The following is a 26,939-nucleotide window of genomic DNA, read 5'->3' as shown; positions in this document are numbered from 1 at the left end:
GCAGAACCCAATATAAAGGCAGCCCTTACGATTATTTTTGTTTCATAACCATAGTGCAGATTTAGGAGTAGGCACAGAGAAATGAACCCACACAAAGTCCCTCAGCCAGGATGTGGTAAATCCAGATGAGGCAGAAGCTGCTAAGTATGTATTTCTCATTACCCAGTCTCTCTTTCTTAGTAATACAGCCCATTATTAAGAATTATTCAGGGAGGAAATGTGCCTAGCTAAAAGATTATCTCATATTATCCACCTTCCCTTTTAGCTACAGAGAGCCAGTGAAATGCAAACAGAAGGTTTTAGATGGAACACATGGAAGGGCAGTCAGCGGACATAGTGTCTGTCTGGTTTGTAGGTGTGATGGCTGAAGGAACTCCAGCAGCTATATTAGAACACGAGGTCTCTTGGAAGAAGACGCGGTAGCAGCTTCAGTTGAGCTTTATTCTGCTCGCTGTTGCTTCTGACTCACCACTGTTCGCAGGAAGCCGTGCCGCAGTCATGGCTTTTAAAGATACCGGAAAAACACCCATGGAACCAGAGGTGGTGATTCACCAAATCAGAATTACTCTGACCAGCCATAATGGAAAATCTTTGGAGAAGGTGTGTGCTGACTTGATCAGAGGTGCAAAGGACAAGAATCGCAAAGTGAGAGGACCAGTTCAGGTGTCTTCCAAGACTTTGAGAATCACTACAAGAAAAACTCCCTGTGGGGAAGGTTCTAAGACTTGGGATCGTTTTCAGATGAGGATCCACAAGTGACTCATTGACTTACACAGTCCTTCTGAGATTGTTAAGCAGATTACTTCCATCAGTATTGAGTCAGGAGTCCTAGTTGAAGTCACCATTGCAAATGCTTAAATTGGCCTTTTTATCAATTGTTTAAAAAAAAAAAAAAAAAAAAAAGAACACAAGGTTACTCTAAGTCATGCACTCCAAGATACCAGGATCTGCATCACTAATGACCTTGGAATTGCTACCCAGCCCTGATGTGCCTACATCTGTACTCTTTTTACATGAAAGAATCATCTCTTAGGGTTTAAAAATAATCATGTTTCTGGCTCCTGTTACTAGCAGCTAAATACAATTCTTAATTGATACTGTAGGTCTTTCTGACTCTAAAGCCTGGGAAAGCATGATGGGTGACCTACTAACCCTATGTCCTGGGCAAATTGGAATGGTTAGTTACCCAGAAAGCATGCTTCCTCTCAGAGGAGACTATCAAAGCATACTTTTAAATTTCATCTTACATAAGGAATACTTTTTCTCACGTAACAGAAAAATAAGTATTTTGGATGGATCCAATTTAACAGATATTGACTAAGCACCTATATGCAAAGTAGTATAACAGGAAACAAAGACAAGGCCCAGTTCCTGACCTGAGGATCCTGCTGTTTGATTATAGTTATTCATTCATTCATTTGTTCACTCATTCGTCCATGGGGCATGCAGTCTTGATGTATTCATTCATTCATTCATCAAAGATTCTTGAGCATCTTTTAAATACCAAGTATGTCAACAGGAAACAATAAACATTGTTCTTGCTCTCATGGAGACTGCATTGTAGTTAAGGGAGAGACAAATAATAAACAAGTGAGTGTATAAATGAACAACATAACTTCGCTTAGGGTTCTTCAGATAAAGTTCCTTATGCTGGGAAGGAGGGAAGATCTATTACAACAGGTGACATTTGGACTGAGAGGTGTATGCCAAAAAGGATCCATTTAGGCAGAGAGAACAGCAAATGCAAAGACGTGAGGAAGAAGGAAGTCTGGCCAATTGTAAGATCAGAAAGAAAGTTAAATGCAAGTGGAATGAGTGGATTAAAGTGGGAATAGTAAGAGAGAAATCAGAGCAATAGAAGAGTCAGATTCTGTCCGATCTTGTAGACCATGCCAGTATACTTAGATTTTATTATAAGTGTAATAAGTAATAAGGAAGCCATTGGAAGATTCTAAAGCAGAGAAGATATGAATTATGTTTTTAAAAAATCATTCTAACTGCTGGGTAGAAAATGATTATGATGCTAAAAGAGTGGCTACTGGGAGCCCAGTTGGTAGGCCAATGCAATAATCCAGATGAGAAACAAAGGTGGTTGGCATGGAGTGGCAGCATTGCACTTGAAGAGCAATAGGCAGGTTTGGGGTATATTTCAGAATGGAGTCACTTGACTTGCTAATGGATTTCATTTTGTATCAGTAATAAGGTTCACCTTATCCATGGAGCATCCTTTAAAATTCACTGTGTTTAAAAACCCATGTGTCTGAGAAATGTTACTTGCATTCCTTGATCCTGGACTGATATACACATATATGATGGATTGATGATAGATGATAGAGAGTGATGTTAGAGATAGAGACAGAAATAGAGATATCAATATACAAAATAACTCCCACTGTATGAACAGGCAACATTCTTCCACCTCTCTCATGTTTCTAGCAACTTTAACATTCTCTTGCTTTTTCCATCATTTTACCTTAAAATCTGAGCACCATATGTTAATGAAGCACTAGGAGCACACAGTCTAATCCAAAGACCCCCTAGAACCAGACAGTTGTTTCACAATCAAAACATTAATTCTTGAATAAATTAGAAAACATCACCAGGACGGAGGAACTCAGTGCGCCATTTACCCACTGAGCACACCTTCTCTCCTTCCTCTATTTTTATGTCTGGAACACCTAGTTCACTGGAGAAAAGAGATGAAGTCATTGTTAGGGAATCTTCCCTTGCTGCTCAGCTGCTAATGAATTCTACAAGTTCTCTAAGTCTGGAGGAGATTGGCTTGCTTTCTCCACTCTCCACTACCTTCGTTTCCCTCCTTGTCTTCTCTTTTTTCACGGAAGTGCATTAATCATCATGAGTGCCTGGGAATGGAATCACGTGGATTACAGGAGGTTTTGGTGCAACTGAAATCAAACTCTGACACAGGCTTTCACTGATGAAGTACTCATTTGGTTAAAAAAAAGAAAGAAATAAAAAAGAAATCAGTTTGGCAGTGTGCCAGGCTCATTATCATTGCTGAAGAAATGAAGAAGAAACTGCCTTTTACTGAGGAACAGCCATGGACCTAGATCTGGGCTAGCACTTTTCCTACCTGTGACCTGGCTGGTTTTAAATCTGTACAGCAAGTTTAGAGAAAGTATTGTCCTCTAACTTTTACAGATAAGGAAATGGAGGCTTAGTGATATCAGGCAATTTGTCAATCATAACCTAGTAAGCAACAGTACTGCAATTCAAATCAAGATCCTAACAAAGATTCAAAGCCTGTACACGTTCACCATGTTGGGCTTCCCTCCACTTGGTGTAACAGAATGATGAATGTGGGGCCTGGAGATGTGGGTTCCAGTCTTAACCACTCACAAGTTCAAGGATCCTAGATTAAATAATCTAATTTCCCAGGGCCTCAGCTTCACCATTCTAATGGGACTTGGAGAGGGTAATGCATGTGAAGATATTCTATAAATGGTAAATTTTATGACAAATCATTATCAGTTTTAAAAACTGAAATAAAACTTGAACAAGCAAATATGGTACATATAAAATAAAATCATTTTTCCCTATAAGCAATTTGCCTCTTAGAAATAAGTATTTCCTGAAGTATTTAGTAATATAAAGATTTTAATAATAGATTTAATAATGATTACACCCATCAATACCTGCAAACTTTTATCTGTCATAATAATGACAATAATAATAGTATCACACATTTATTGAGTGTTTAGGCTTTGCCAGATTGTCTTGAGTACTAGATCATTAATTCTTAAAAATAAATAAATAAATAAAACCTAGGAGGTAGGTGTTATAATAGTCCCCTTTTTAAAGATGAAGAAACAGAAACACAAAGAGTTGAAGCAACTTGTCAACTGAAATGTTCGGATGTGAACCAGACAGCCTTGCTCACCAATGCACATAATTTAATTACTATGTAGGACTATAGTTCATATTGAAAAATCGATCTTCAAATAATTCATTATTCTTTTTACAGAAAGGTGTCATTTCTTGAAGAGGAGATGCCTGTCTCCAGTGAGTGTTCAAATGCTTCCAGGCAAGTTTAGCAGAGTGGGAATATTTAAGGTTAATACTGACATTCCATTGCAGCGTAAGCCCTTTCTCACTGGAGTTTTCATCAGGTCCTGGTGACTCATGACAGGCTAATGATTTCCTTCCCCCTAAGAGTTTCTCTCTTTCAGTCTGTTCCAGCTGTCCTGGTGTGGTAATCTGGGATCGGAACAGGAACATCAGATATGACATTGCAGCTGAAGAGTTCCGAACCCCAGGAGAAGAGAGATATGGACAAACCAGTAATAGCTATACTAACAGGAGCAAAGAGCCAGGCGATGCTTTCTTCTTCTCTGACTTTAAATACTGAAGTCGGTATTTACACAGCCATCGCTTACAATTTTTAATTTATAGCAAATGACTGAATGTGCAGTTAGCTACCAGAAACAAGTCAGCCTGTCCTCTGGGCCCCTTATTGTTTTGTCCAGAACACTGTGCTGACATGTATTGTATCCCAGTGGAGCCACATCATATGCCATTAAGCTCATGGGCTGATTCCCTAAAGGACACAGATGACTGTGAGTGGTATCTTTCCTCAGGACTTCACTGAGGAAAGACAGGATGCAGGAGGCAAGCACTTGGGAGTGGTAACTACTCAGAGTTAGTTAGCAGGACTTCACTGAGGAACGATAGGATGCAGGAGGCAAGCACTTTGCTATAACTTTCCCAAACACAATGTGTATGTGGATATGACCCAGCAAGGGTGAGATGTGGATCAATTAATAGGTTGACAGCATGTACTATATGCCAGTCCTTGTACTAGATGCTTTCCTATTTATTATCTTATGCAATGCTTATAAAAATAAATAAATAAAAACATCGATGTGCATTCAAGTTACAGAGACTTATTATTAAAACACAATGGAGAAACCACTACAGCTGAGCAGAAACATTTTAGAATTCTCCACCCATCTCTCACTTGGTGCTAGGGATTATCCTGACAAGTGCCTATAGATTTTTCTTTTGTTCCATCACTTAATCTAGTTCAGTATTTCTCAAACCTCACTGTGCAAAATAATCACTGTCTAGGGGTACAGACAACAAATCTTATTTATTGTGCTTCATGGCCAATTTCAGGACTTTTCAAGGGTATTTTCAAGGCCTCTGCGTGAACTTGAGCAGGTTGAACTGAGCACAAACATGCCAGGCTGAGGGGGCAGTGGGGGCCAAAACCCAACCCGTGTGCTACTGTTAGCTGATTTGGGTAGGAGGAAAAGGTACCTTTTCGCAATTCATTTGTCCAAAGGAGGGCCACTTTAGGAGCTGACTTTAGAATTTAAATAGTTAGATCTAAGTCTGCTGCTCCGTTATTGATATACCTCTCTCCTCACTGGAATGTGAGCTTCATGTGCTCAAGGGTCCTATTTAATCATTTCTATATTCTCAGCATCTTGTTTAATGCCTAAAACATAACAGATTCTCAGTAAAGGATGGTTAATGTACAGTGATATTTAAGTGAAGTTTAGAAAATAACCTTAGGCGATGATAGAGCTAATAATTAATGTTACATGTCAGGCATGTATTAATTATCATATAATCTTCAAAAAAATCTCTGTAAGATAGGCACTACCATTATTTTTATCCCCATTTTAACTGAAAAATATGTATTTATTTTACATATTTAATTAATGTTAATATAGTTAATAGTAACAGAATCACTGTATGATCTTGCCTTCTCTCTGAAGAAAAATATTTAAACAATAAATACTGTTCCTTATCATTATACGTTCTTTCGAAGCATAATTTTGTTATATTCTGCAAAACGAGTCTCCTATCACATCAAAGTTGTATTCTAACGTAATAAAGCGTCTTCCTATGGCTGGAAATTTAGACTCATCATTCTAATTGTCACTGTTAAAAATAACTTTCAGTGACTATTTTTTGTATATAAGCCTTTACCTTAATCTCTGATAATTAACCTAGGAGAAATTCCTAGATGTGAGAAAAACTGGGTCAAAGAGAATGAGCTTCTAAAGATTCAAGGTACATGTTTGTTTTCTTAAAATTTAACTTGTACGTTTTTCTCTGCTTAAAAATGATAGATTTAGGTTTCAGGTATATGCTAGGTAATTTACTCAGAGTTGTTCTGTTGCTTTCTCTGGCTTTTGCTTTATAATGATACTTCTAATACCATCACTACCATCACCTGTAGAGCTCAGATTTATCAAGTACTCCCTGTGGTGGCTGGGTTCAGCAAATCGCCTGCATTATCCCATGGAAGCTTTACAAAAAGCCTCTGGGGCCAGGGTGGATGTAAATCCCATTTTGTCTATGACATATAGATGTTAAGAATAAAGCTAGTAATTGAAGCCTAGTCTGTTTGTAGTCGAAAATGGTGATCTTGACCACTCAGACATCTTTAAACAAAGGACACTCTCAAGTAGTGGTCACTTGGAATATCAATGCTAAGGCCATTATAACTATAACCCTTTTAACTATATGGCAGTTTATAAGTCATAAAGTACTTCCACACACATTATTTTAATTGATCACCAAATCTCCTTTCTAGTCTTAAAGACTAGAGCTTTCTTTCCATCACTGCCTGTCTGTGATAGGCCGAAGAGCCGATCCTAAGGAAAACAAAAGCAAAGCAGTATTCCTAAGGGGTCTGTGGGCAAAATGCTTCTCAAAAGGAGCAGGCAAAAGACTACGACTTTGATTACAGCTTGACCTTTCAACAAGCAGTGCTAGGGAATCAAAAAGGAGCACTGGGCCCTAAATGCATGACGCAGGGATTGGAAAACCAAGTGATATCACTCATTCTCACAGCCACAGCACTTGGACATTCTTGTCTTGCTCAAAATAACCAAATCCATCTACTCACAAATTCTTCTAAGTGAAATAAGTGCAGGCTACAGTTGTATGACTAGAATTCTATGTTTTAACACACAGTTCAAGTAAGGGAAAGGCTTACATTGTCTTTTTCCCCTTCTTTTCATTTACTTTATTCTTTTATTGAATTATAGCTAATATACAACATTATATCAGGGGCACAACATATTCAAGATTGATATACTTAACAAAAGATCACCACACTGTCTAGTGACCATCTGTCCTTGAACAAGGCTTATATAGTCTTGATTAGTTAGAATTATAATCCTGATAGTTACATTCCTGAGAAAATGTTGAGGTCACAGGAGTACCACTAGTATATTTGTATTTTCCCTTTCAAAACTCTTCCACCCATTTCCTATGGAGACTTTCCTGAGCTCTTTGTGCTTTCCATGAACAGAATCCAATTCTACAGACATTTCTCTCCACAGATCCTCAAGAAAAAGTGTCATATGGTAGATAAAAACATGAACTCTCAGTCAGACTTCCTGGGTTCAAATCCTGGCTCTGCCACTAATGAGCTGTGTGTCTTTAAGGAAGTAATTAGGTCTCTATGCCTCAGTGTCCTCATCCGTGAAGTGGGGATTATAAAAGTACATATTTTGTAGGGTGATTGTGAGGATTAAGTGATTTAATACATGGTAAAGCACATGGCAAGTGCCATGTAGGTGTTTTATTATATTATCATTATTATTCCCTGTTGTTAATAGTCACTTTTCACAAGACACATCCCTACTCCTCCAACTGTCAAGTGAGAGAAAGGTTAACATAATCAAATCCTACTGAACTCACAATAGCCAATTGCTTTGGCATATTACCCCTGGATTATTTCCATTTAGGGAGCAAACTACTGAATACTGAAAAGCTGAAATGCAAAGAAATTAAACCCTCAAGATAAAATTTCAGCTATATATATCAATGATAGGTAGGTAGGTAGGTAGATGATAGGTAGGTAGGTAGGTAGATAGATAGATGATTGATAGATAGATAGATAGATAAATGATAGATAATTTTAAGAAAATGGGTCATTAAGGTTTCTCAAAGCATATCTGGGATTTTAGAATGTTCAGGCTAGAAGAACATTTCCTCCTCAAGTATCTCCATTCCCAAAGCAAGGAGTTATAAAATCCCAAAGCTACACCTCTCCATCTGTCCTCCTATGACTGTTCCAGCCTTGTCCCTCTCACCTGAGGGACATCCAGCCTAATCTGAACTCTGTCCATTCCTTCCATCTCCCCTCATCACACCTGTTGCCATAAGCTGCCTCTTGCCTCTTTGTTTCTTCTTTGAATACCCTTCTCCAAACTCTGAATTCTTCCTATTGGAATAATTTTAATACTTTGTGATAATCTTTGCTCCTCCAGCCAATAAAGTAATTTTCTTGCTCTTCTATATGTAAATAAAATTTACTTGTTCTCCAGTTAGAGAATTTTCTTATAATTCTATACTTGTTGCTATTTATGTATGTATCCTATCTCCCCTGCTATACTGAGAGCTTGTTCAGGGCTACATCATAACCTGGTTCATTTTCATATCCCTCCCAGTAATCAACATGTTCTTTTGGTAAAGTGTTTACTGAACTGAATAAGGAAAAATATATTCTGAATGCCTAATTCTTCAGAAAATCTGCAGCGAAGCTTACTTTATAATGCCTCTATTCTAAAACAACTTTGCTTTACTGTAACTTAAAATCAAAATGTCAAGAACAGGCTATTTTTTAAAGTACATATATCTCCTACTGTAAAATAATGTTAATGCTAATTCTTCTGAGGTGCTTTAGCAGCCAGAAGAGTGAAGAGTCCAAAAAAGTGAACCCATAACCTGCCTTTTTAACCATGGAAGTAGTATATTTATCTATTTTTATGTATTAAAATATATTCAGGTCTACGGCCATGCTACCCTGAACAAGCCCGATCTCGCCTGATCTCGGAAGCTAAGCAAGGTCAGGCCAGGTTAGTACTTGGATGGGAGACCACCTAGGAAGACCAGGTGCTGTAGGCATAAAAAATAAAAATAATAATAATAAAATAAATAAGGGATTGTAATCTGACAAAGTCCTTGCAATCTGTGAAGTCAACCAAGGGCTTCATCTTGGAAGAACAAAAAGTTCTCTTGTTTTGCTCTTCAGCTAATAATCTCCCCTGGCCTTATATAAAATCTGACATCTTTTAAATATTTCTTATATTTGGAAAGAATAGAGATCATAAACTAAAAAGCCAAATGAAAAGATTAAGTAATTTACAATTACTTAATTGTAATGAATAAGAACACAAATAATAAGCAAATGAATCAAGAAAATTACCATCCTCACAAGGAAGCAGTCATAATTAACTTAATCTTAAAGTATCATTTTAAGTCTATAAAATTAACAAAAAATTTCTAACAAGTAAACCTATTGTTGGCACAGATATGAGAAAAGCAGCTCCCATATACAGAGTAAAATTGGCAGAATCCTTCAAGAATCAGAATGGCAAACAGCAAGAACTATAAAAATGTTCTAACCTTTAGATGCAATAAATTTATTTTTGTGAATATGTACTCTAAAAATAATTGAATGGAAGGAAATAGTATATGTATAGCAGTATTTATTGAAGCATTACTAAGAATAAAATAAAACCAGAATGTAATCTAAATATGCAACAATACGGCAATGATTTAGTAAACAGCAATATATCAACGGGATGGAATTTTATACTGTTAAACTTATTGTAAATACTATATATAAACATAGAAAGTGTTTATGACATTCAATTAAATGAGAATGCAAATCACAAAATGCTACATACACTATGATTGCAACAACATAAAATATACATATTCAGTGAAAATTCAGAGAGCAATACATAAAACAAAAACAGTTAAACAATAGTTGTGTTCAGGCTTCAGGCTAATAAGGGACTTACTTTCTAAATGTATACATCCTCAAAACCTTAAAAATTAGTAATTTTTATTACCCTAGTTACTTTTACATTAGCGACTTGCTCAAAAACTCACGTAATTTCCCAGTATATTTCTACTATTACTTTATTAACTAACCTAACATGCTTAGTGGGACCTATACATGACTTACTCATTCAATTAAAAGTCACAGCCCTGCCTTTTCCTTACAAATCCATAACCTCTTACACTTTCAACATTTTGCTCAAAACTTATCTCCTCTAGGAAGCTCTCCTTCTGTAATTCTCACATCAATATTTACTATCTACTGGATAACTAATTATTTCTATTAATACATCGTGTTTGGAGCTTTCTTCAATTGTTAGATTGTGTGTTTTTACCTTTCTAAACGAATTTCAAATTCTGAAGAGACCAAATCTTCTTTTGTTCTTTTACCATTTTCAATTTAACTTAGTACAAAGTTTTTCACCCGGGGGATACTCAGTAAATTTGCTCAATGGACTGAATGAACCTTACATTTTCTAACTTCAAAATATCTAGTCAGTTTGTTTTTATTATGCACATGTATATAGTTTCATATGTTGCCCAACTAATAATCTGGGTAGATCCTTTGGATTCTAACATCATGTTGAAAGCAACAAATATGTCTCAACTTCATGAATTTGGATTACAATTTTCTCTATGAACTATCTTAAAGGATGTATAACACACAAGCAAAACTTGGTAAATAAAAACAAATTTACCAAACTAAATTACTGCACTTACCATCTTATATTTATTCTTTCAACTATCCAAAGGATTGTCATCAGTTTGAAGAGAACATGAAAGTCTAAAATAGTCTGGGTAGAATATGATTTGAGCTCATGGACAATAACACAGATACGTTTAAAATAAACAAAAATAAGTGAGATAAATAACATATAGCGGCTGTACTAATACAAAATTAAACCTAAGAAAGTCCCTCAGAAATTTGTTAAAGTTACTAAACTGGGTAGTAGAAGGTTTGCTTAATATCAGAAAGGATTATATGTAAATTGATGAGCTATAAAAAATAATCATTGGTTATGTTGTGTACTCTCTAGGAAAATGTCCAATGATTGAAACCTTTTGGTTTATTTTCTTCTCTTTAACATTTACATGATTTAGGATCTTGCAGAGATATAGGGCATTATTTTGTGTGGTAAGTAGATATTAGGCTGAAAGCACTGGTATCAGGGCCTTTCGTGTTCCTTCCAAATTGAGTTTGGTATGCCCTCCCTATGTTACATGCATACTAAATTACTGCACTTACCATCTTATATTTATTCTTTCAACTATCCAAACAATGTGTACTGAGTGCCGTTTATGGGTTGGGCAGTGTGCTGACATTACCGCAATGAATGACTCAGCCTCTATCCCTTCTCCCATGAAGCTTAGAGTCTAGAGTAGAAAATAGAAATTAAGCAATAATTATGAAAACAATCAATTATATTGCTGATAAATGTTATAAAGGGAAAACACAGGGAGTAATGAGAATATATAGCGAGAGGTAAAAAACTACCGTCAGAAGACAAATAAGGCATTCTTGAAGAAGAAAGAATTTAAGGTGAACGGTATACAATGAGTGGAGGCTAGTCGGACAAATGGGAGATGAATGGACATTCCTGGAAGCAGAAAGAGCAAACAGAAAAACGCTGAGCTGGAGAGGATCTTGGCGTGTGTGAGGTGCTATTAGAAACAGGAGCAGTGTGGCTGACATGTCTAATATAAAGACAGTGGAGCAAGATGTGGCTAGAAGCTATGAGGGGCTAAAAAGAATAGGGCCTAAGAGGCCAGATGAATAATTTGTGCTTTTATCCTAACAATGGTAACCATTAATTAGCCATGGAGATACCTGTCCCTACACATTTCACAGTAAATGTTCCTGTGAAATGTTCCTGTGGGACTACCCAACCTCTTAGGGAGCACCTGACACATAATGAGTGTTCAGTGTTTGCTGAGTAAAAGAATGAATAAATTATCCTCTATCTCTCCATCAAAAAAATAGAGATTTTGAGTTATCAAGGACTGTTTAATGGAAATAAGAGCAAGAAAAATCCAGACACTACTGTTTTACTACTTAACTGTTTATAGTGCTATTTAAAATATATATATATATATTGCAACTGATGTCCAAAGGAACTTTTTAAGAGATGACCAGATAACTGAACTTTTTCATAATCAAACCAAAAATCTAGCCAGGCAGGAACCCAACAAAGTCTCTCTAGAAAACTATCAAATCATAAGCAAATGTTCTGAGGTTACAGAATCAACCAGCAAGCCTTCAAAAGAATCTCATGCAGGATGCCAGCTCAACAACACAGAACGTATCTGGAAGAAAAGGACTGTCCTCCAACAGTGACCTAGGAGTGTAATAAAGAGTGGTGAAATTTAGGGCTTTGATTAGGTTTCGCTCATAGGGTGTTTCTCTGATCAGGGGGTGTTTTGTTTTTAGTTCTCTAGCGAGCCCTTTGCTCTCGGTTGAATTCAGATATGTACAGGCCTATCCTTTTCAAGCCTGCAAACAAAAATCTCTTGCAGTTTCAAACATATTGCCCTCTCCATTGTAAATCCACTTGATGGTTTGCTTTTCTTTACTGGTTGAAGACAAGCTTTAATCATCTCACTCCCCTGCTCCAACTTCAGTGGCTCGCCACCGCATGCAGAATAAAATAAAAACTTCCAAGCTTGCCACATAGCATCCCATACCCCACACTGCCCATACCTCCCAACATGCTTATCTAACCTCTTCTCACTTCCCTTCCACATATGGAGCCATTGTTTTTCTTGTTAGATGCGACGATGACAAACAGTTTCATGTATTCATGTATTTCTTTCTCCTTCCTTTCTTCCTTTTAAAAAAAATCCTACCATCAGTTACCTCTACATCTAACATCAAGATATCTAAAGACACAGGAATCAAGGGAGTCTAAAACAAACATTCCAAATATCTTCTCCCATTCAGCTGGTTGCCTGTTTTGTTGACTGTTTCTTTTGCCGTGTAGAAGCTTTTTAGTTTGATATAGTCCATTCATTTATTTTTGCTTTTCTTCCCTTGCCTTTGAGGTGAAATTCATAAAATCCTCTCTAAATCCAAGATCCATTCTTTGTTTTCCTACATGCAATTTATTGTTTTAGGTCTTATATTTAGGTCTTTGATCTATTGTGAGTTAATTTTTGTATACGATGACAGATAGTAGTCAGTTTCATTCATTTACATTCCAAGGCTTCTATTGAAAGCATTACTTTTTTACACAAAATATAATTGTGGTGATATGTGGTTTGTTCCCAGAATAGCTACACAACTAAAAACACAGTAGGGGTACTTTATGGAGATAATATTTTAACTTTATGCAATTGAAGACATCCTGGTAAAACCAGTTAAAAATGAATATTTCTAAGCATGCTCATAAATATTGTGTTGCCTGTCAGTCTGGTGGGGCCTGAGGATCTGCATTTATGATTAGCATCATATCTATTTCTTATTTAAATGGTCCAAAGGTGATACTTTGAGAAACATTGGTCTGTGGTATTGAGGTGAACTTTCTATGTTTCAAACAGACTGCTCTTCTAATTAATTTAATTTCTCTATGTTCATGCTAAAGGCAGAATTCGGCTGTTTTTGGTGACTGTTTTTGGTGACTGGAAACTTTTTGAAGAAATTAAGAACTGACAATAACATAAAAGAAGAAATGTATGGTGGTTGATTTGGTTTTACATGGTCTGAGATGTTTGTCCCCAGCCTTCAAGAAGAAATGATCATGGTGAGGTCAGGCTGAAAGTGCACCAATGTTCAGAACAACAGACCATGGATTAGTACCTCTTTCTTGGTCCACTTTATTCTAAGGAACATGTCTCTTCATAAGAATCCAGGTTTAGTCAACATGTACCTTTTAAGTGTCTGCCAATGTCAAGGCATAGAACTAGGTGCGAGTTTTGCAACCCCAACATTATTTTTTGTTCTGTGAAATAGACCACCTAAGCTATACTTTTACATATGGTTATCATATCTGGCATCAGTTAAATGACAAATAGGAAAGAGCATTTTTGGAAAACATAATGATTTATTGGTAGTTCCCTGGGAACTTCACTCTAGCACTGAATGGACTTTATCAGTAAAAAGCAGACATTAAAGGAAAATTACTCAGAGAAAACCTCTCTGCCCCACAAAAATCACATGACTGATATTTTTTAAGCCAAATCTTTTTATCTACTCTTTACTGTAAAATTTTTCAGATATCTACTTTTCATCAGATGAATGTTTTCCCACAAAACATCTTTGATGGATTTTATCAACAGTTAGTTCTTCATTTTATCTTTATTTAACTTAGGAAGGTTAATTGTAACAACTGAGATAATTGATGCGATGAAAGGAAGATATCTATGCTATTATGAAATAAATAAATGTGAATAAAATCTACAACCCTTTAAGCTGCTCTAAGAAATAGGCTTGACATTTAGAAAAAGGGGACGACAACATTGAAATAACATATACAACCTTCTAAAATCAAAATATCTTGCAAAGTTTGTTTTATTTTTAAAGCACAAGATAAAAGCTCAAATTATTAAAATGTATGTTGGCTACTGCATAGGAATAAAGGAACATGAGGAAAGATCTGACCAAAAAAAAAAAGTACAGAAAGACATGGTTTAGTTAAAGCAACAAAATTAAAAATTTTAATAGATTATTTTATTGGAGATGTTCAATCTTAAATTAACAGCCCCATTATAGTTAGTGAAAATAAAAACATCAAATCATATACATTCTTTGTTAATTACATCTAATGAAAGTAATAACCCTGAATAAATTATTGTTACAGCAATAAATATAAAGGAAACATACTAGAAAAGAATTTTAGCCCTCCAAAAAAGAGGTTCATTTTACTGAACCTTTTCATTTTACACAAGAGACAACTGAGGCCCAAAGACAACCACTGACTTACTAGGACCACACACTCCAGAAAGGCTTTCAACAAGTGACTATTGCAGAGTTATATTTTCATTTATAAAGTCTTCAGGAACAAAAGATAGTGCTTTCAAAAAGTAATCATAAATATTTGTTACCATGTTTACGCACACATAATGTTCACTCAGGGACCCAAAATTTCCCTTCAATTCTTTAACATCTTGTTCATTCTTCACAAGATGTTTATCCTTTCTAAAGGTGTTGGGCCCTTTTCCTCACCTTCCCTCTTCCTATCTCTCTCTTCCCTTTTCTTCTCCCTGCCTCCATTTCTCTGTTCCCTCCTATTCCTCACTGTTGTCTTTCTTCTTTCTCACTGTTTATCTAGAACTTATGATCACGCATTCAGGCATCAGGAAAGTAAGAAAGTCAGTGAGATGGTACATTTACTCCAAGAATCGGTGATAGTAAGACTCTTGTTGAAAAAGGCTGATATTAACCTCAAAGTTTAGTTAGAATATCTCCAACTAGACTAGCTTCTTATTAACCCGCTCCATCAATCATCTCTTGGTTCATCACAGTAATTTTAAACACACAAATAGGAGAGGTTCTGTCCTTGCCTTGTTACAGTTCCTAGTACTGTGCCTGGCTGGCTCTCAGAATGCTAAAGAATAAATGTTTGTGTTCCCCTCCCCTCAAATTCATGTTAAACCTAATTCCCATTGTGATAGTATTTGGAGGTAGGGGCCTTTGTAAGATAATTAGGTGATGCAGATAGAACCCTCAGGAATGGGATTAGTACCCCGGAGTTCCCTCACCCCTTCTGTCATGTAAGGTCACATGGAGAAGTCAGCTGTCTCTGAACCAGGAAGCAGGCCCTCCCCAACTCTGCCAGCACCTTAATCTTGACCTTAACAGCCTCCATCACTGTGAAAAATAAATGTTTCTTGTTTATAAGCTACCAAGTCTATAGTACTTTGTCATAGCATCCCGAACTAAGACACAGTGATATGGAGAGAAATTCTTTAAGTGTTCTATTATTTCTTCAGGTAATCACTCTAATCCCAAAATGTATCACATAATTTCCTGCACTAGTCTATAAGAATGGCATTTTAAGAATGGTAGAGACCATGCACTTCAGCTCCTAGCACTGTGCCTGGTTGGTTCTCAGAAGCAGTTCAGACTTGAAGGAACCGGCCAATTATCAGCTATAGACTTATAAGTCAATAGCTGAGTAGCTGAGTTCTCTTACAATGTATTTAAGATGTATTTTCTCACATAAGACACTTGACTGGAAGTAGCTAATGCAATAAAGCATATAATGACCCAGTATATAAAGAAGTCTGGAAGTAGAGTTTCAGGTTGATGAAGGTGGCTTCTAACATCATCAAGGACCCAGATCCACCTCTTAGTAACTGTGTGACTTTAGTACATATATTACTTCTCCTATCCTCCAGTTTCATATATGAATAATGACAGTGTTGGAAAACACTCAATAAATTGTTCTACCATCATCATTATTGTTTCAAACATTACTATTTTAAGAAAGATTTTACTTGCTCAAGAGTTCTACTAAAATCAAAACGTTAAGCCACTAGTTAGGTAAATTTCATGTTTTTACACTTTCAAGTAGATTGCTCTATTCTTTATCTACTGCTCATAGATGGGATAGTTTGCCTAACACCCTCCAATCTCCATTGAATTTTCCTAAACAGAAAAAAAGTACAGTATAGAGAATTTACTAGGCTGAAATCATATGAAGACTGAAGATTCTTCACAAGAGCAGAGTGTCTGCCTCCCATTCCGGAACTTCTTCTCCACTGTTATCAACAGGGTTGGGTGTGAATTTTAATGTCAACAAGATGCCACCAGATTGATTTACTATCCAGCATCTGCTTATCCTATACAAGCATTTTCTTAAATGGCATTCTGGTGGATGTTGCTTTTCAAATGTCAGAAATATCAGTATTTGAAGATAATTTTAAAAATTTTTAAATGCTGAAAACAAGGCAAAAAAAAAAAGAAAAAGGATAAATCACAAAGCCAGAATGCCAATTGTTAGTTCCTGCTCTGAGTGGAAACAATGAAGCTTATGGCATACGTGGCCCAACTAAACAAGTCAGAGTGATAAAATTAAAAAGGCAGGACAGAATCCTCAGCACTCCTAACGGGGTCTCAAGTACTCCATTTATTCTATCCAAAGTTTGTTTTTTGTTTTGTTTTTTTACCGGGTTGCTGACATAGGAATTTTGGTTAATATACTTCCAAAGAGCCAACTTACTACTACAACTTACAACTTACTATTTACTACTACTATTTGTCTCTAATAATAAATGCAACTTCCTTTCCTAATTATCTATCTTTGGCACATGACACTCTCCTCACTTCACCCCCCTCCCAAGAGAAGTCTAAGCGGGCAGGAAAAAAAAAAAAACAAAAAAACCCATCTTCTCTCCATGAAAAGGGTCTTTTATAGTAGCAAATTATATTCCAAAGGTTTAAAAACAACATCTTCCACTATAAACAAATAGACAAGAACCCATTTCCCATAAAAATACACCAAATGCTTTGTATCATAAAACAATGGAAACTTTCTTTTGGAAAAAAGAAATAATTGAAATGACCAAGAAATATTTTATAGGTTGCACCTGAAAAAGTAATCTAAAAAAGCCCGAAGGAAGTGTTCTATGGGATTTATGGATTTATCTCAAGCAATGAATCATGGTTCTATTATAAGAAACATAATTTGGGTTTAATTTTTATACACAAAACCTACTGGTTGACCCAAAATTCAAGCATATTTAATATAGTTGGAGCATTAGAGAAATTAAAACACAAGTGGATCCCAACTGCTTTTCTAGAAAGCTCACAGAACATACTGGAGATGGCCCCTGCCTTCAGGGAACTCACTGTCTTATTGTAGAAACAAAAACCAACTAAAGGACATAATGATCCTAAATACAATTTCTTGTGTGCTAATATATATGGTACATGGCTTACTTTCACAAGAATTTAAACAGACAAGATAATATAAAATTAAGAGCTAAACCACCAGTACCAGTGAGCAAGTAACAGGAATTCAGTCAAGTAAGGCTATTTTTTAGCCCAATAAGTCTCAGAAAAAAGAAACATTTCCAGGTACATTTCTTTACTACACGTAAAATAACCTAAGAAAACCAAACAGACATTTTTTGCTTTTGTGTATGGAGTGTAAGTATCTATGTACCATGCACATGTGTGGTTTATCCATCCACTTGCTCATTAACTGCTATAGTCTCAGCACTGACACAGTCTGTGCCTTAGAAGTCAATCTAGAATATTCAGAATATTCAGACCCTCGTCCTTTAAATGCTTCTATGCTAATTATTCTATGTTCTGAATTATGGGAGCTTATTTAAATGAACTAATCATATGACTTATAAGTAAAATTTTTTAAAAAGCAAAATGTTTTCTAAAAGAGGCAACAGCCTGAAACCATGGGGTTTCGTGGGGGTTCTATTCCTTCATTGCTGTCTTTTCTGATTCAAGATATTTACATCAGTAATTATAGCAATTACTCTTTAATACTCAACAGCCCATGAAAATAGCTAACATTTTCCTTACTATACCCAAATATTACAACATATAAATACTTGTATATTACATACATATATTCAAAATCATCATTATGATCTATAACAAATGAAGATAAAAATCATATCCTTACCTTCCCTGTCTCAATATAGTATCGAACATAAAACCAGGAAAACAATATTTTCTGACACAGTTAGTTTGACAAACCTACACATAAAATCACTTTAGAAAAGAGTTCCACTTCCAATAAAAATAGTAAAATGCAGAACACAGAGTTTATTAAAAAAAAAAAAAAAAAAAACACAGCAATGTCTTCGAAGTCTGTCATTCCAAGAATGTGTTTGTAAGTTTGTACACAGTCAGCACATCAATGAAAAACCAGATGTATTTAAACGTCGTTGACTGACTATATTGGCTTTCTCCCCATCTCAACTGCTACAGGCTCTGGTCAAGTCCTTACCATCTGCCTGACATGGCCCATGACACCAGCCCCAATATGGTCTGCTTCCAATTGTTCCCCAGCCTGGTTTGTTTCCCATCTGGTATAATGTGGGAACACCCACTTCAGGTTTGCCATCAAAAACAACAAAATCGATCCTGTCACTCTCCTACTGTAAAACACTCTACCAGCTTTCCGGTGCTTACAGGATAGTTTTCATTCCATAGATGGTGTTCGAAGGTCTTTCATATCTGGCCCCACACTCATCTCATTCTTCTTGACACCATCCTCCCTACTCACGCTCCCATTTTAAGTGACTCACTCCTCCATATAAAACACCTGTGACTTTCACATCCAATTTCCTCTTCATCAGAGGTTCTCCACCAGAGGCTATTTTCTTCTGCAGAGACTATTTTACAATAATTGGAGACATTTTTGGTTGTTAAAAATGAGGGCTGCGATGCTATCGGCATGTAGTAGGTAGAAGCATGGAGTGCTACTAAACATTCTACAATGCACAGGACAGCCCCCCATGGCAAAGAATTATCCAAACCAACATACCTATTATTAAAATGTTATCTAGCCCAAAATTGAGAAACCCTGCTCCAGCAAGAATGCTGTCTCTCTTCTAGCTAACTCTCTCATTTCTCCAGGGTCAGCTCAATTTTCTCTTCCTTAAAACAGTTCTTGATTCTCCAGGCTGTCAGTCACTCCCTCACTTTCTCCCAACCAGAATTTGCTTCAAACTATATTTCAAACCACACACGCAATAAATATCTACTTAAGTGTTTGTATTCTCCCCAGACTGAACTCCAATAGGCCAAGTCTTACTCTTATTTCTGTCTCTTGATTTGCCCACTGCAGATACTCTGAAAATGTTAAATGAGTATACATCCTTTATCATAATTTTCTATTTTTTGTTCTAGTCCTTCATTGGCCACTAATTGTGTAGGGTATTCGGATTTAAATTTTAATTAATTAAAATAGAAAATTCTGTTTTTCGGTTGCACTGCCACATTATAAGAGTTCAACAAACACGTGGCTAGTGCAGAAATTTCCACAGGGCAACACAGCATCTCGACTATAAGACCATGACTGTTAACAACCACAGCTGTGCTCATCCACAGGCCTAAACATAGTGCATGTTCCATATACATTTGCTTGAACAAATGAAAGCACAGGAATCCTGGGTGTGTAATTCTGTGTAAGTAACTTCCACTTACTCTATTTATATGAGGAATAAAATCACAGCCAAGACAGGGACTTGCAGAAAATTCGTGCTTTGTTAGCGGTCAGCACAGAGGACTCTCAGTCATGAGTGGCAAAGTATGGTCAGGGGAGTGATGAATAAACTCCAGGGCGTAAGGAGAAACAGCAGTGTCACATGTCAGGAAATTAACATTCCAGGGGCCAAGAGACAGCTGCACAACCTGAGTCAACCCTGAATGGCTCCCTGGAAGAGCTGAGCCCTGAGCACCAGCAGCCATAGCAAGAAAGGCACCCAGACGATACACTTACAATGCATAACGCAGATTCCAAGGCAAAGACAAAATCTGGAGAGATGAGGGGGACACAAGAACTGGAACAGAGAAGCCTCAGAGCCTCTTGGCTAGGGACACAGGTTTGAGTCAAACAAATGTGGGTTCCTGTTCTTCCTCTGGCACTTGGTAACGGGGTAATTTAGGCAAATCGGTTTGCACCAGTGAGCTTGTTTTCTTATCTGCAAAATGTGGATCATAGTATTATCTTCCTAACCACTTTACTGTGGGGAATGAGATAATGTATGTACGCATTTAACACAGAGACTGATACATACAGTCACTGAACAAATGTTGCCATTTTTATAATTACCAACGGTATTATAAAATCTTAAGAAAAGATGAGACAGAGAAGTCAAGTCCAACTCCAACCCGATCTTCTGTCCTCACTGAGTTCTCTACAATATCTCTGCCAAGGATTGTCGAGCCTTTACTTAAAATCCTTTAATGGCCATGAGCCTACTGCTTTGGGAGGCAGCCCTTTCCATTTCATATGACTCTGTAACATGAAATTGCCATGTTTCTCAGTGGGGAACTATTGGCATTTGCATGCAGCACTTCTTTATTATGTTGGGCTGTACATGCATTATGCCCTCTAGATATCAGTAGCACAATTCCCCCAATCACTGTGGAAGCAAAAAAGTGCCCTCATGTATTTTCATGTCATCTACTAGAGTAGTACCATCTTACTCTGTCTCGGGTAGTGTCTCTTCTCCGGCAGAAGCACATGTTCTCCATAGATCCCAAAGCCCTTCTCGTCATAGCTCAAGCTCCTGCCAGGGCAGTCCTGCCTATGTTCTCATCCTGCCTGATAACTCTGGCCTCTGAGAATATCTCTTCTTCTTCTTGTCTCCCCAAGGCTTCCTTTTAATCCCTCAGTAGCCTCATGCCCCTTGTTGCTCTGTCAGCTTTTCCACCACCTATGTAGTGAATTCTCTGTATCATTAAACCTCTCTTGTTGAAATACATCTAGCAGTTTCTGTTTTTCTGATGGAACACTGACAGACACAAACTGAGAGATGTTTTTTCCTTCCTCATCTTGGATAAATGACTGAAAAGAGTAGCAAGAAGAAGGGATTATTTCTGGCTTTTCATTGTTTGCAGAACCCTAACGTAGTGACTTTTGAGAAAACATAAATATTGTGATGTTTTCGTTTCTAAGAATATAAGTTTAGAAAAAACTGTCAAAGCTGCAACTACTTTTCTCCCCATGGACATACTTTCCTTTATGGAAACACACACCATTACCCCACAGGAGACAGATTCTTCAGACAGAAAATATCTATGGGGAATAGATGATGAAGGCTGGACTTCAAAGGGCCAGCATGTTGGCTTATTTCTTTTCCCCATCTGTGTTATAAGTCTAGAAATACAGAAAAAGGAAAAGTAGATTGATTTTTAAAATCTGGCCGAAGCCCATCTCAATTAGCTGCTAAAAAATTTTTCTAACTTCTGATTGGAATGTCTTAGATACAAGACTAAGAGCCCTGGTTTAAAGTGTAGAGGCTATTAAAATACATACAAAGAAAAATAAATAAAATATACACAAAGAATGCAAAATATATGTGTATATGTATTTGGCCTGCAAAGCAAGAAGAAGCTGTCAGTATGGTTCTGTTTATTTTCCAAGACATTTTTCCATTCTCATTTTCTATTTACGCTCACTTGACCAGTTGTAAAAGCGAATGTCTTAGGAAGCTTCCAGTTTTTAGCAACAGAAACTCACCCAAACTAAGTTACATACAGAGGAAATGGGCAGAATTTGTTGCTAATCTTAAAGTAAATCCATGAATCCCAAGGAGAGAAAATTCAGTCAAATCTATGGAAGAAGACTAAAGACAGGAACTGGAAAACTATCAGAAACCGAAAAATTTCCCTACGTTACTGTCTCACTCTGGGATTTATCCGCTCTCATCTCTGTGCCAATGGGCTCTCTGGCTTCTCATCACATGTGGCTGAGATAGTTGACTGTCCCACAATTATATTCTTAGCATCTATGTTAGCCTGCCCTTGTTTCAAGTGGTCTGCTGGGACTGAAAAGAGTCTCTAAATTCCCAATGCTGAGAAAACCCTTGCACTGAACCAGCTTGGGTCAAGTGTCTACTCCTGACCCCATCAGCTATACCTAGGGAAACAAGGTCAGACAGTACAAGCAGGAACGCCTAGACCATCCCTTTTGGCACAGTGATTCTAAAAGATAAGGTTGAGGAAGAAGGGAGTAATAGGCTAGGTAGCTGCCCTAAAGTACGTCAACTCCAAAAGGGCATTATTACATTATTCTGATTTTCCAGACAAGGAACAGACACAGAGAGGTTAAATCACCTGTTTGATATCTCAGTATTAATTAATATCAGAGCCACTATTTAATCCAAGTCTCTAGAATTCTTTCTCCTTGCTTGTAAGTTACCACATATATTATAAAATATGTAGCAGGCAGAATGTGGTAACCTATAGCCAATTAAATATTACTGCTACTATTACTATTATAAAAGAACTGAGCAAGTTATGTAAAAACATAATCTGCACTATTTGCCTTCCTCTATAGCCTTGGCCATCTGCCTCTCTAAAGTCAACAACTGTAACCCGCTCGCTGTCCAGGAGGACTTGAAATCTACTGAAGTCCCTAAGGAGAGAAAGTGAAACAAATTCTATACAAGGAACATAGAGTTTCAGAACCCTATATAAAGTGTGGTAATTCTAGATCTACAGAGCCCAGCAGAATACAGTAAGAAGAGTTCCACTTTATTCCTTTAGAGAATGCAGTCTCCCTAAGCTCTAAATGTCCAAGAGGGAGCTAAATAAATGTGTTATGTCTTCACTACTCTCACTTGGAGAATGGAGGGAGAACAGATTGTAAAGTGGCTTCCTGTTATTTTGGTGAGAGGTTTAAAAGCCTGTCCTAAATCCTATACCCACAAGGTGAAAAATCTGTTTTTCATCAACTACAGGATTTCTACAATTAAGAATATTCCAACAACTTGAGTCACAGTGAGGCATATAGAGACACAATTCTCAGAAGACTTTCTTGAGCTTAAAAACATAATTTTTGAACTATAAAACTCAGTAAAAGAATTACAAATGAGAATGAGTTGACTGTTGAGATGACAGCTAGTAACCTAGGAGATCCAAGTATATAAGAAATATCTCACAGCACAAAAAAATAAATAAATAAAAACATAGGAGCCACAAAGAAAAACACTGAGACTAAGATGGCAGACTCAACATAATACAAAAGGAGAAAAAGGAACAGATGGAACAGAGACAATGATAGGAATTATTGCCTAGGAATCAATACTGGGGAAGCAGGGGGGTGAGGCGGCGGGGAGGGAGCGGAGTAGGGACTTCCCTGAACTGAGAAATGATGCTCAGAACATTGAAAGAACTGTGAATTCCAGGCTGCATTAGCTAAAAAACAAAACAAACAAATAGAAAAACTATCCCAGGCATATTCTGGTAAAATATGTGAAGTTTTAAAATTAAAAAAAAGTTATAAGCAGTCAACATCTAAAAAGCAACATCTAAAAGAGTAAGTTTACCTACAAGGAAAACAAAAATGAAACAGGCAACAGACTTCTCATCTGCAATACCAAAAGCCAAAGCACCTACAGACTACATTCATAAAAGTTCTGCAACTCAAGAATCTTCTACCAGCCAAGAAAAAATTCACCAACCAGATTGAAAGAAAGAAAATTTAGGACTTACAATGACTCTCCAGGACTTCACAGTGAGAAAGCATATCACACACATGCCTAATCTGAAAGAAATATTTGAATACTCCAAATAAACAATAAATGAGCCCAAATCATGTTTTAAAGAATAAGAGAAGATGAATTAAAGGAATACAGCATTAGCAATAACACTTAGTACAAAGGTTTTCGGAGAATGTGTAATATGAGTGCTAAGTAAGGATTTATAAAAACACAATAGGCACCTATAAAGAAAATTTTCTTAAACTACTCCAGAAAAAATAAAAATAAAAATAGGAGATAGAAATAAGGAGAAGATAAAAGCATTTTAAAATAGTTATGTTGTGGGTATGGAAGGCAGAAAGAGATGCAGAAATAAAAGTAGCCTAAAGTTATTGTCCTTTGTGGGACATAAAAGGGAAGTAGAAAGGAAGCAATTCTATGGTTATAATGAAGAAAACAATGCACTTTGGTTGGGATTGTATTTTGTGATCATGTAATAGTAGTCACCTATATTAAAATAGCAGAAAAAGGATTGGTGATTATTATTGTGATAAAAGAAATAATGTAGAACCTGTCTCCATATTAAGACAGTTGTTCAAATTTCAGTTTTAATCCCTTTAGTATATAAATGCATCTCAAACAGATAAGTGAAACCTGTGCTGCTCATTTAATATATAAAGAGAGGTACACTGAAAGATATTTGGACAGAAAAGGAGGCCTGTGACCCTTTGACAATAATGAGGTATAAACTGCAATGAAGAGTACTTGTCTACAAAATGAATATAAGAAGCGCCTTAATTATGGCAGGTAAAGCAATATCTAAAATCATTCAGTAAATTACCTAGAAAACAAAAGAAAAGACATGCTAATGTTTAAATTCTTGCATGACTTTCTTCCTTAGATTTCCTCTACAACTCTCTTCATATGCATCCAGAATGAACATATGCATTACATACATGACATAGCAATGGTTTGTAAACCATGGCGAAACAGCTTATTTTGCCCTAGATATCTCCAAGCCAGAGTTACAGGACACAGCCAAAATCTTCTCATCCCACTACTTTAAATACTCCTCTTAAAACATCCTTTACATAGCTGTTTTTGGCATCCCCATATTTATCACTTCCCATGACAGAGGCTGACACATTGATTAAAACAGCACCAACACACATCTCTCATTAGAAAGGAACATTCGTATAAGGAGAACAATTTAACAATGTGTATTATGATTATGGTAGAGTCTCTAGTGTAACCTGGGAAAAAGTTACAATATACACCACACAATTACTATTGTGTCAAAAGACTGATGTTAAAATTCATGCAAATTATTTCATAGAAATAAGGTGATGGATGGTATTGGTTAGAAGTAAAAACTATTGTACTGAAGTTGGAAAAAGCATTCAGTTAATTGTCTACTGAATCTTTTCGGTTAAAGATTACATTAAAAAAATGTACAATCACATGGTTAATATGTATTTGGAAACACTTTATGTCACTTTGTTCAAAATAAAATATCCTGAATCAGTAGAATTGGTGAACATTGGTCAGTTATAACATGTTTGCTGGCAAGTTACTTGGGATACTGGTTTAATAAAAATGACAAGACTCAATAGTTTTAAAATTCTTATGACAAGAGAAAAAGAAGAACTGAGCAGAGTTTGGGGAGGAAAATGACTTAGAACATATGGAGAAGAGTGTAAATCAGAGAAAGTGCCTTGAAATTGTGACCTAGAGAATGTGCTGCCTTCAGTGCCTGCCTGTTTTCTAACTGGCTTAGGAACAACTGGCTAAATAAACCAAGAGTTTGTGAACTCACACGGTTTCTCCAGGCCCACCTGTAAGCATCGCTGCACGTAGCAAATCAGTAATCTCATTCATAAGATAGCCTTTTGAGTTCTCTTTGGTTGCTAATAATTGTGGCAATTCACTGCCCAGAATAATCTTTCTATGTCTTGCCATTTGCCTCTCTCTATAAAGTAGAATGAAAGACAGCACAGATTTCATCTGATTTATCAGGGGGGTCTTAAAGACTTTCTAGCCCAAACTACTTATTGCACAGATACAGAAACAAAGGCTCTGAGGTATTATTTGCTTAAGGTCACAAGTCGTTTATACAAAAATTAGAACCTAGGTCTTCTGAATCTCAAACTGTATACTTTCCACTTTTATGCATTTATCATCAAAGGATCTTTAAATAGTACAACTAAATTGAAATACAGTTCTCTGTACTTCTGTCCACTTACATAATAACTTACTGAAATCCAATAATAAGTTTATTGGCTTTTTTCCTTAAATATGATAGACAATTAAAAATCAGTCTAGAATAATATGGTTATGTATTTAAACATATATAATAAAATATTTTTCATTATTTAATAAAAATGGTTGTAAGGGTTAAAACTCCTTTGAAATTATTTTATAACACTTAATAATGCTTAGGTTCCTTACTTTATTAAAGTTCTCATAGTCTTTGCATTAAAGAATCATCAATTATCTAGAAAACATGAATATTCATTATTTCTGTCTTCAATATTAGAAATCAAGTGGTGAAGCCATCTAGGTCTGAAATTTTATTTGTGACAAGATTTTTATTTATTTTTTTGATAGTTTTTTATTTTTTATATTTTATTTTTTGGGTGAATTCGACTTTTATTATTATTATTATTATTATTTTTGTAAATCAGGTTTTTTTAATGGTGACATTGGTTAATGAAACCTAGTAAGTTTCAGCTGTACACTTTAACAGTAAGGCATATATATATATGTACACTGTGTGTTCACCTCCCATAGCTAGATTTCTTTCTGTCACCACATAGTTGACCCCCGTTACCCCATCACCCTCCCCCTGACCTCTCCCCCGCCCTCTGGTAACCACTAGTCTATTGTCCATGAGTCCCTGTTTGTTTGTCCTGTTCATTTGTTGCTTTTAGGTTTATATCCCACATATAAGTGATATCATGTGATTTTCAACTTTTTCTGTCTGGCTTATT

General features: G+C 36.3%; 1 protein-coding gene, 1 non-coding gene and 1 pseudogene across 2 annotated transcripts in view; 2 read left to right on the top strand and 1 right to left on the bottom strand.

Annotated features, from left to right (window-relative positions):
• SGCD (sarcoglycan delta) overlaps positions 1-26,939 on the bottom strand; it is an 818,344-nt gene that overhangs the window by 736,598 nt on the left and 54,807 nt on the right. The window lies entirely within an intron of this gene.
• On the top strand, positions 499-858 carry LOC102878874 (annotated as a pseudogene).
• On the top strand, positions 8,774-8,892 carry LOC112475334. Its single transcript, XR_003044665.1, has one exon. It is a non-coding gene; the product is annotated as a 5S ribosomal RNA (ribosomal RNA).

This window comes from Pteropus alecto, unplaced genomic scaffold (genome assembly GCF_000325575.1).
Source record: "Pteropus alecto unplaced genomic scaffold, ASM32557v1 scaffold40, whole genome shotgun sequence".
Lineage (NCBI taxonomy): Eukaryota > Metazoa > Chordata > Mammalia > Chiroptera > Pteropodidae > Pteropus > Pteropus alecto.
This window is presented reverse-complemented; position numbering and strand designations above follow the sequence as displayed.